A 10,763-nucleotide genomic window follows, 5' to 3' on the forward strand; every position below is an offset into this window, starting at 1 on the left:
TGAGTCGAAACAAGTGTTGTATATCTGAAAGAAGCATGAAAGTATGTACGTACCAGCTACCACAGTGCACAACCCCTTAAGATAGCTTCCTAACTTCAGCTTCCAGGTTAAGTCATCTTGTCACAGTGCAAGCATCACTGAAGACAAATTCCTCGAACGTCATGTCACTGGGAGTAGTGCCCTGATCGCAGAGCAGCTGCGATGAGTCGGCGACATCTGTGGTGGGTGCCATACTTTTGTCTCCGTCATTTGCTTCACGCTGCACTTCTTCATTCAAATGAGTGCCCTCCTTGAATCCCACTTTCTTGAAGCAGTTCTGAATTCCGTCTGAATTCCTTCCTGACAGCAGACATGAAGTAGGAGCCACGATCGGTGACTATTTCGCGAGGTATCCCAACTCTAGAAAACATCTCTAGCAGTCCTTCGGCCACCTGTTTCGCTTCAATAGAGCTCAAGGTGATAGCATCCGGATATCTTGTAGCGAAGTCCACCATGGTCAAGATATACCGGTTCCCTTTCTCAGATGTGGGCGACAGTGGCCCAACAACTTCGACAGCAACTCGTGTGAACGGGGTTTCACCGAACCACCACAGATACATGGGAAGTTGAGGGCTCTCTGTTTAACAGCATGTTTTTTGCATGCATATCCGGGACCCATGAGAACAAGGCTTTTTCAGCATCGATGTAGGCAGCTTCCTTCAGCTTTTTTCTTTGTTGGCCTGAGCCACCAGCACTTACGCCACTCATGGGGCTGTCTTTCAACTTCAAAACTGTTGAAAGCGAGCTCGATGAAATTCGGTACCTTTATGCGGCAGCCTTCTTTTCGGCGGTGTTCACATCAAGGCTTCAGATTGCGTCGGCATATTGGATATACTTTTGCCCTTGCTATCGCAGCTAATGATCTCTGCTTCATATTTTCTCAGTACTCTTCATAAAAAACTGCCGTTGTTGCGCTGAGATTCGTCGAGTGTTTCCTTTTAGTTTGTAGAAAGCACGACCGGCTTTATTATTTCGCGACCTGCTCACTACGCCGGCTCCTACAGCGGCGCGTGTCCGCGTAAATATCACGTGACTCTTCAGTAGGGACGGCGCGCCGCGACAGGCGGCGCCACAAGTTACCGTCATTTCGGCAGCGCACGCCGCACGCTTCTGCTAGCTTCAGTACGCTTGCGCTGGCGTGGTGCTGGTAGGCAGAGTTAAACCGCATCGTTTTTTAAGCACACACCGCAAAGACGTGTAAATGTTCATCAGATGCAATAATCGTGGACAGCTTTCGCGAGCTGTCAGCTAACACGCCCGAGTCCTTCGCTCATGAGCGCGCGAGAACAGCGCAAAAGCAGGCGTCTCGCGCTCGTAGCAGTTCCCCTGTATAGCCACAAAAAGCTGTACCCGACTAAAGGCTGATAGCGGTAATATTTCTCTTTCTCAGAGCAGCAGTTTTGCAGCTAAAACAATTGGTGGGCGCTGCTCTGGTGCTACTGGAGCGGCGTTTTTTTTTTTTTTTTGCGTGCACAGCTGCACAATTTCATCACGGTTGTTTCTGCTCTGTACCTAGCAGCATCCCAGGGCAAAGCCGCGCTACTTTTCGCCAATCTACAATAAAAAGCGCGCTATGCACACTTCTTACTTCTTTTCAGGAGCGTTCACCCGATTGTTAATCATTTCAAGATGCACTCAACATGAAAAATGAATAAAACCAGACTCGAAAAGCTTGTTTGCCAGACACAAAAGCTGGTCGTGGCCAGAACTTTATTTCAGATCAGCCAGATTCTCACACTTTTAAGACCTTTCTTGATTTCGGTTTGACATTAATTAATTTTCGTGTGGCGTGCTGTTCTGTGAGATCAGAGGCAAAATTTGACAAAAATGGCCTCATAAAGTTGTGAACAATTAGCTTTAGCAGGGCCCTTTTGTGAGGCTCTGTGGTGTCCTTCGAGCACACAAACAGCGGATTTTTTATAAGTGACTGCAGCACTAGGTCAGCAAACTTCTTAAGCGGTCTTGGCCCCCTAACAAGTACAGGAGCCACACTTGATGCAGCACCTTCCAGGCGGCTGACGAACCCTACGAAAGCCAAGGTAGGGTAAGACAGCCCTTCCCGGTCCATGCCTGCTTTGATGGCAGTAGTAGTAGACTGAGAGGCTGGTGCCCTTAAATTAATGATACAGCCCTCACATGCAATGCATTCTTGCACAGCTCAGACTGCTCTGAACGTGCACGACGTTTCAGTTTCTGAAGTGAGCATTTAATCGAATCATCTGCTTACGCCAAGCGAATTAATGCTTTGCTCATGTCTGAAAACTTTCACATATTTTATCACAGTGCTAATTCGTTCCCTTTCTCTGTATACATTGGCTTGATTTCGGTCTCTTGCATTAGTAGCAGGTCATCCTGTGTTTGCAGGTGGCAGCAAGATTTCTTCTGTCAAAGTCGAGGACATGCCCCCACCCCCTATTTTCATGTAGAGCAATGCATTCATGTACACGCCTTTTGAGACTTTTTTTTTCTATACATATTTTCGCTCTGCACAATCATTGGTTCAGTAGGATGACTGTACACTGCATATTTAGCTTTAATACGTGCTTATTTGTGGCCTGTCTGCATCAAACATACATGGTCTAGATTTTTAAACTGCATTAGCAGCAGGGCATCCTGTGTTTGCAGATGGTAGCAACTTTTGTCCTTCAAATTATGAAATTGTCTGCAGGCCACTCTTGTGAACACTTTGCTGCCAGAACAGAATATCTGCAGATCACAGCCAACAATTAACATTCATATACTTGCATATTTTACCCGAAAAATATGTTCTACTTTCAGTGTGGGGTACCAGTGTGTATAGTGACATACTGATATTGTAGCACTACACTCCATATGTGTTCTCTGGCTCCTCATGTTGGTCGAGAGAGCCTTAATAAATGTGTTTGACCAATATGCATTTGTGCTCAATGCATTACTTTGACAATTGAAGATATTAAACAACCACTGCATTGAAAGACAAAGACTTTATGTCGGCCACACTCGTTAGACAATAGCCAGTAGAAAATAGGTGACCATGCCTGGAACTAAGGAAAAAATAAGCCACATTGGATGTGCACTGCATATGATGAAGACGCATGAATCAAATAGCCCATATATGTGCGCGCAGCAGCACTCTCCCAAGACGTCCCTGTCACACAAGGCTTCGAATAATGGTATGTTCTGCAGTGGTTGCACCTGCACATAATGCTCAGAGATTTTATGCAAAGAAATTCACTTGATGAGCTGGAAAGTCCTTGAGTGAGATTTTTTATTACGGTTTGTTATAAATGTGCTGCAGAAGACACACATATCAAAAGAAATTCTGTTGCAATGTAGCTGTACTACTCAGCGCACATTTTAAAGGTGTATATGTTTAGCACGTGCATGAGTTGCTTACTAAATGTTTTTGTCCCTGCACTTTAATTCCAAGATTTCGTCCCTGCACTTTTAACTATCCGAAAATAAGACAAATGAGACACTGAGTTCACACACACACACACACACACACACACACACACACACACACACACACACACACACACACAAAAAAAAAAAAACGCACATATAAATACAGTGAGAGTGCGGGCGTTTTTCACATTTTCCCTGCACCTTGTTGCCCATTTCAGTCCCCCGGTCTGAGTAGGAGTTGGGTAGTTTTCACGGCACCCGCGCGCACACAAAACACAAAAGGAAGCACATGCACACTGGCTAGAAATTTTATTAAAAATAAAATTTTCAACCCATTTCAATTATTCTAGTTCAGTAAAAAGAGCACAAAATTTGGAACAAAATGGTATATATATTAACAGGGTACACCTATTAGTTGGTGAGAAACATGTACCTCAATATGGCCTAAAATGCATGGGAAGTATAGGGCTTACCCTGTGCCCTTAAGTGGCTTCTCCATAGATGGCGCCACATGCTTCTTTTTTTACACGAGTATAATCAGGAGCGGCAGGGAGTGAGTGAAAAAGTGAAAACGAGTATACTCGGGAGAAGCAGGGGTTGTGCACGTGTGGTCCCCTGAGTTATCTCGGGAGTGGCAGGGAAAGGGTTAATATGTGTACAGCTCTTTGCACACATGCTGTTTCATGCCTGAAGCTTGACATCTATAGCAGCTTTAGTGAGACAAGGCACATGTACAGCATGTAACCACGACATGAATAATGCCTAGTAGTTGCCCGGCAGCAAAGCGGTTAACATGAGCACAAAGTCCAGGTTCAACTTCTCAGCAGCTATGTGCAGTTGTTAATATGACAGTCAATTTCACCACCAAAATGTCGCGGTGTAATGTATGACACCCTCACATTACAACAGAAATTAATATTAATTTAGACGAGATGTCCAAAGCTGGTGCAGTTATTCTGTCACATACATTCAAGAGATGGACTCAATAAGTAAAAAATGCAGCAAAGTTCTTCACAGACTTGTGGAATGACTAAACTGCTTCAGGGGCAAAACTCACATGTGCATAATCAGGAAAACAAGTTTTCCATTCAGTAGAAATTAACACTGAGATCATGCTCTACAAATGATACCCACGCTTCAAAGTTGGATGTTCTCCAATCCTCCCCTGACTGGCTGTTAAGGTGTCACACCATTTTATATCTTCTCAAGACTGCGCCACTTGTTTTCAATTTGCAAATGGGTCATATGGCGTCCGAATTTCAAACTCACCAAATTGGTCAAATTTTCCTAGACTTGTCTTTTAGTTTTCAGGTGTTTAGAAGGGTCCAGTTTGAAATTTTATATTCCTCTATCAGCTACAGAACTTTGACCTGAGGCCACAACTCCTCATGCTCGGTAATAGGCAGGGTGGGGGCTGCCGGCGCATTCAGCCAAACATGCACATTTTCTGCAACCACTGAAAGCCTGTATGTTGTGCACTAGGTATATCAGATATTCATATACATATATCTGTAGTGAGGAAGTAGACACGCACCTACCATCACATAAAGGCCCTGGTTTCCATGGATAGTGAGCACACCCGTATCGTCGACTTCCTCAAAAATTTGTCTCCACACCTTCCAAGAGGATTCTCAGCGGTGTCACCATCCTATCTCCTTCAAAGTGAACGCAGGAAGTGAATGCGTCGGAAGGGAGCTGACCTGTAAAGAGGCAAAGCAAGATACAAAAGATAGCGTGCAGTATTGAGAGATCCCTGGTAGACATGCACTGCCAAAGCATCAAAGTACCACCCGTGAGCTTGCAACAACACTGCATGCCTGTACCAAAGCAATGCTGCTTGGATACTGCACAGAGCTGGATGCCGAAGCGCAGCTGCCGTCGTCCAGAACGGTCATTGAACCTGCGAGAGACAAAGTAAAGATGCGTTGATACCAGAAGAGAGCTCGATATATTGTAGACACCGTAAATGACGAATAAGGCCACGAAGCACGCTAGCACCTGTATTAGAGAGATGTAACATGTGCTTGCATTTGTGTGTTGAAATAATATGCTACCCAAAACTTACTCAACTGCGAGAGTAATCATGAGAGATAACATCGCCTTCTTTGAGACTGCGCAGAGCTGCCAAAATATGATACGATCCGAAGCGCAGCCATCGTCATCCAAAACATGCATCGGGAGTGATCACTGAACCTGTATCATCATCATCGTCGTCAGCCTGACTGCGCCAAGCTGTGCGATGATAAGGGTGATGATGTTTTGGTCGCTGCGGTCTCAGAGAGCTGTCATTTCTCCTTGTGCGAGGTTCTGCAGCCGCCGGCCAGAAGTCTTGGACAGAACCTTGACAGCTTTTAGCCGAACTTCTTCGTGGGCGGAAGATTCAACACGCTTGATACCATCCTCCACAGCTGCCTCTAGTTGTGTGAGGGGTGGCCTCGTTGACATGGTGTTGAACCCGTGGCCTTTCGCCAAGGCAGAAGTTTCGTTTGCAGACAGCGACCTCGATGATAGATTGGTAACAAAGTTTGAGACATCACCAGGCGGTCTACTTGCCTTGTCTTTCTCCTTTCAAAACTTGGAGAGTTTTGCTGCTGAGATGACTTCTGTTTTTCTGCTGTGCTGGAGGAAACACTTTTGGTGAATGTCTTCAGTGAGTCAAGTATATCTGCGAGTCGATGTTCAAGTTGTTTGTTGACGCAAGAATAACAAGTCTAGCTCCCTCTGCCTCAGGATGTCATAGCACTCATGTATCCTTGCGTGCGCCAGTAGTCGTTCAGCCTGGGATACAATCTTCTTGCCTTCCGAAGTGTGGACTAGGGGCTTCAGTCGAAGGCTGTGTGGAACTAGTTGCATATCTCGGCAGGCCTTGGTAAAACACAGGTGGGTCTTGTATGTGGCCACTGTGAGGGTGTTGATTATTATTAATTCTGTATCTTTCAAACGTAGGTCACTGTCTCGCAATACAGTTAGCGCCACAAATTTAAAACGACTGGGCCGCACTAGTGTTCTTATACTGCGTGTAGACTCGTTCAGGCGGGGGGGGGGGGGGGGGGGGGGCGCACACGCAGGAGCCTCCAAAGAACAACGCTCACTCGACGGGTTCCACTTTGAGACTAGACATTTATTTGTAATAGTGACAGAGTACTGGAGAATGCAGGGGTACTCAAGAGGGGATCCGTCGGCCAATACTCGGCAATGCTACCTTTCCTTGCATGCGCCATAAGCATTACAGCAGCAAGAAAAACATATAACTCACATGGAGTCACGTCTTTCCACTGATGCATCCGGGATCCGGGCGCCAATGTTAGCGCGGCTCGTGCTTGGTGCTGGAAAATGTTCGTCTGCTCCACAATTGCTTCCACAATGTCCGGTGTGAACAAACTTTCAAAAACATCGAGCTCACTAAAGGACGCTGTGATGTTAAGGCATATTCCTGAAAAAGATGGGTCGAAAGCATGCTCCTGAGGCTTGAACTCTGTTTCTTCTTCTAGCAGAAATCACGCTGGTCGGATCTGCTCTTCTTACGCGGATTTGGCGGTGGCAGGGGCTCTTCATCACTGTCATCACTCGACAAGGCACTTAGGTGGGCTGCTTCCTCGTTGTCACTATCATCGGAGTCCGAATTCATAAGCAGTTCTTGAATTTCTTCTTCTGTCAAACCGCGGGCGCATGGGGCACGATGCCTCGCCATGGCTGCTCTGCCGAGACCAAGAAGGAGCGACACACACGTAGAAAAATGCACTCCACCTGTTGCTTAAAATTTATACTGCAAGTTCTATGAATATATGTGGCTTCTCCATAGATGGCGCCACATGCTTTTTTTTTTACATGAGTATAATCGGGAGCGGCAGGGAGTGAGTGAAAAAGTGAAAATGAGTATACTCGGGAGAAGCAGCAGTTGTGCACGTGCGGTCCCCCGAGTTATCTCAGGAGTGGCAGGGAAAGAAAGGGTTAAGGAGCTCATGTCGCAGAAGAGCCGGTGTCGGCTTTGTAGCACGATAACCTCCGAATAAAAAAAAATTCTGGATATACGAGGAATCGAATCCAGAGGAAAGCCTCAGGGTGCTTGCCAAAGTTTCGACGTGAGGAGGCAGGTCATCTTGTCGAAATGTTGGCAAGCAGCCTGGAGACCTCCCTTGTTCCTTTGTTAGCTCTAGCCGATTATATCCTTCATATTTCAAACTGCCCTCCTTCAGCAAACAGGCAGCTCGTGCCCATATCCTGAAGGTGCTCAAGAGGCAGCAAACTTCAAAAACCTGCTCAGCAGTATGAATCATTGAGGTTGGAAAGGGCCTGTCCAATATATGAAATCCTTTGACTCTTGAAATGGCTCTTTCGACGTGCACTCTTGCAGAAGCAATGCGCCTGGTTTCATGTGCTTGTTTTGTTTTTGGTGCGACTTACTTTTATACCTGGTGGCAAGTATCGGAACGTGAAGCCTTTGTCCACCATTATAGCGTCACCTGCATCCAGCTTGTCAAGAAGGCCGCTGGTTTCAAGAATAGCTTTATCGGAACTAGAACCACGCAATAGACGCGACACATGTGAGATGTATCCATCTGGTATGCAGCCAATAAGCACCTTATACGTGTTGTAATGTTTTTACGGAGAAAAAGTTTGGCGTTGTGCATTCATTGCTGAGGGCCGCTGTATTCTCACCTCCGTGGCGTCAAGGACAAGATGAATGTCGGGAAAATTGTAGAAGGAGTTGGGTAGGTGGGGTCCTATATCTTCTCGAGTTGGGAAGGTTGTCAAGTGCCTAAGTTCTCACTGTAAAAAGTTAATCCACGTGGAGAAAGTGCGGCTAACTTGACTTTCAGAGACGAGGAAGTTTCGAGCCAGTTCTTGGCCTTGCATACCTGTCCTGAGTCATACTAACACCATCAAAAACTCATTGGCCAGATAACTTTGTTTTTGATTGCCAGGGGGGTCATCCTTCTGCTTCTTATCAGAGCCCCAGTACATCATTTCCCTGGCACGCGGTGCAAAGTACTCTAGCAAAGTGTGGAAAACTTCAACATTTGGCAGCCCAGTGTAATACATACACTTCTTCGGAGTGTTAAGCATACTCAAGGCAAGCAAACTCAACATGGCTGCATCTGGCCGCATCTCAAGCTTCGCATTTTTGCTTCTCCAATTGGAGAAATAGCTTCTGTGACTCTCCTGTTGTCTTCTCCAAGTCTTTCACCATGTTAAGTATGCAGACTTGACAACAGCAATCTGGCCAGGTGTGCTGCTCGATACCTGCAAGCAGCACAGAAAAAAAAAACGCATATAAAGCACTTTAGACCTCCCTCTGCGAGCGAATACTACATACAGCACGTACTACTCATACTCTCTAGCAAAAAAGCTCTATAATTAATCTCTAGTTGATGAGTTTCTCGCGGCAGAAGCAGGCCAGCTGCAACAAGCAGCCGCAGCATTTGCACACCATGGTGTGAGCAAAAGCTGAGAAGAGCATTTCATTCTGCAAAGCACGTGCAGACTCACCATTTTCAGGCTGCTGCAAACTCTGTTGTGTCCTTCTGAGCCGTTGTGACGTCCTGAGGAGAACTTGTAGCGATTGCATGTTTTTCTGCGAGCAAGATGGCAGCTAGTACTCAGAACCTGAAGAACCTCGGAGGCTTCTCATCCCTGCATATACACACAACAACAGCATCGGCCGACCAAACATGCAAACTTACGATTTGCAGGCAACTGTAGCGCCACTGAGTCCTAACCTGCTCGGTTATCCTGTGCTGTACTTGCATCCATGTCAAGATTCCGTGCAAGCAACAACAGCTGGCACTCAGAAGCTGGAGAAACCCTTCGTGCATAACATTAATTGTGCTATGTGAGTATATTGCAGCAGAAGCAAGGCCAGGTACAACAAGCATCTACAGTGTTCATAACACAATATGGGCAAAAGCTCAGAAGAGTGTTACATGCAAAGCACATGCAAGCTCACAGGCTGCTGAAACTCTGCCATATCATCAGGAGCAGCTACACGTCTTTTTTCTGCACGCGCTGGCCTTTCAAGTTCCCCTCCAACCATGAAACAGCGGTTATGCAGTGAACATGCTACTTAATACAAGCAACGATGTTGAGACATTCACAGCAGCCACATATTTTAGGTCAAAGAAATACAGTGAAAATAATATTTTCAATAAAGGCACTGGATGCGGCATTCTCTATTCTGAAAAATGTCCAACTTTCTAATCTTAAAGCATTTTGTAAACGCGGGTAGCATTGGCAATATTTATCGACTGGGTAATAATCTACACAGGGAAGTTGCTCATGCCCTATGCTGCAAGAGCACAGCTTTCGCCATGTGGGTTCTCTGAACCATGCAACCGCTGCCGGCCGTACTACGCTAGCCACTGCAAATAACAATGACAAGCGTTTGCAGGATAATCCCACTGATGATGAAAGAGACCACAAAATATGAGACACAAATGACGCATTGCATGTGCTCCTCAGTTGTGCATTATATGTCTCGTCACCTCAAGAAATCTATACAAAAAGTTTGTTTCATATCCTGCCACGGTGTGGCTTTCGCTGTGCAGGTTCTCTAAATCACGCAAGCACTGTCGGCCACACTACGCTAGCCACTGCAAACAACAACGACAAGTGTTTACAGGCTCATCCCACTGATGATGAAAGCAACCACAAAATATGAGACGTGAACGATGCATTACATGTGGCCTCAGCTCTGCGTTGATACTTCTAGTCCCTGAAAGAAATCAACAGAAAAAAATGATGCCACTGTCTGGAAGATGAATTAACGAGCGTTAGCTGTTCAGTAGTGCCACGTATTGCCACGTGATTAGGCTACTTTTCCATACCTTACGGCGAGCGGGCGCCTACCGCCTTGAGATTGGATATTTTTTGCCAATTTGGGCCGAAAAAGTTTTGCGACTCTTTGGAGGGTTATTTTTCTTTACCTTAAGGCGGTAGGTGCCCAGTCGCCATTAGGTGTGAAATTGTGAGCTGCCGAGTGCTGACGGTTAAGCGTAACCTTAAGTAAATATTAACCTAATTAGACAATACTGATGTCCTACTCAGTGAGCCTGTTATAAACATCTATTAGTTAGATCATGACTTTATCGCTTAGTTAATTATAAGCATTAAATATAAGCATTACCATAACTAAATATTAGGTTCATTAGTTAATTTTGGTGTCTAACCTGTTCTACTCATATAGAGGATTCCAAATATCTAATTCGTTTTATGATGCCTCATTAATTACTGAGTTTAAAGCAGTTAAACATAGTCATCTGACTAGTTAATTATGATGTCACAAATTAAATGACGTCATTAATCACCAATTCAACATACGAATGACATCACCACTGTCA

The 10,763-nt window shown here is 45.4% G+C and overlaps 1 pseudogene; it reads right to left on the reverse strand.

Moving 5' to 3' along the window:
- Positions 1-5,204: 5,204 nt before the first annotated feature.
- LOC149360412 (uncharacterized) lies at positions 5,205-8,469 on the reverse strand (annotated as a pseudogene).
- Positions 8,470-10,763: the final 2,294 nt, after the last annotated feature.

Source organism: Amblyomma mixtum, chromosome 2 (genome assembly GCF_055824585.1).
Source record: "Amblyomma mixtum isolate Tamu chromosome 2, ASM5582458v1, whole genome shotgun sequence".
Lineage (NCBI taxonomy): Eukaryota > Metazoa > Arthropoda > Arachnida > Ixodida > Ixodidae > Amblyomma > Amblyomma mixtum.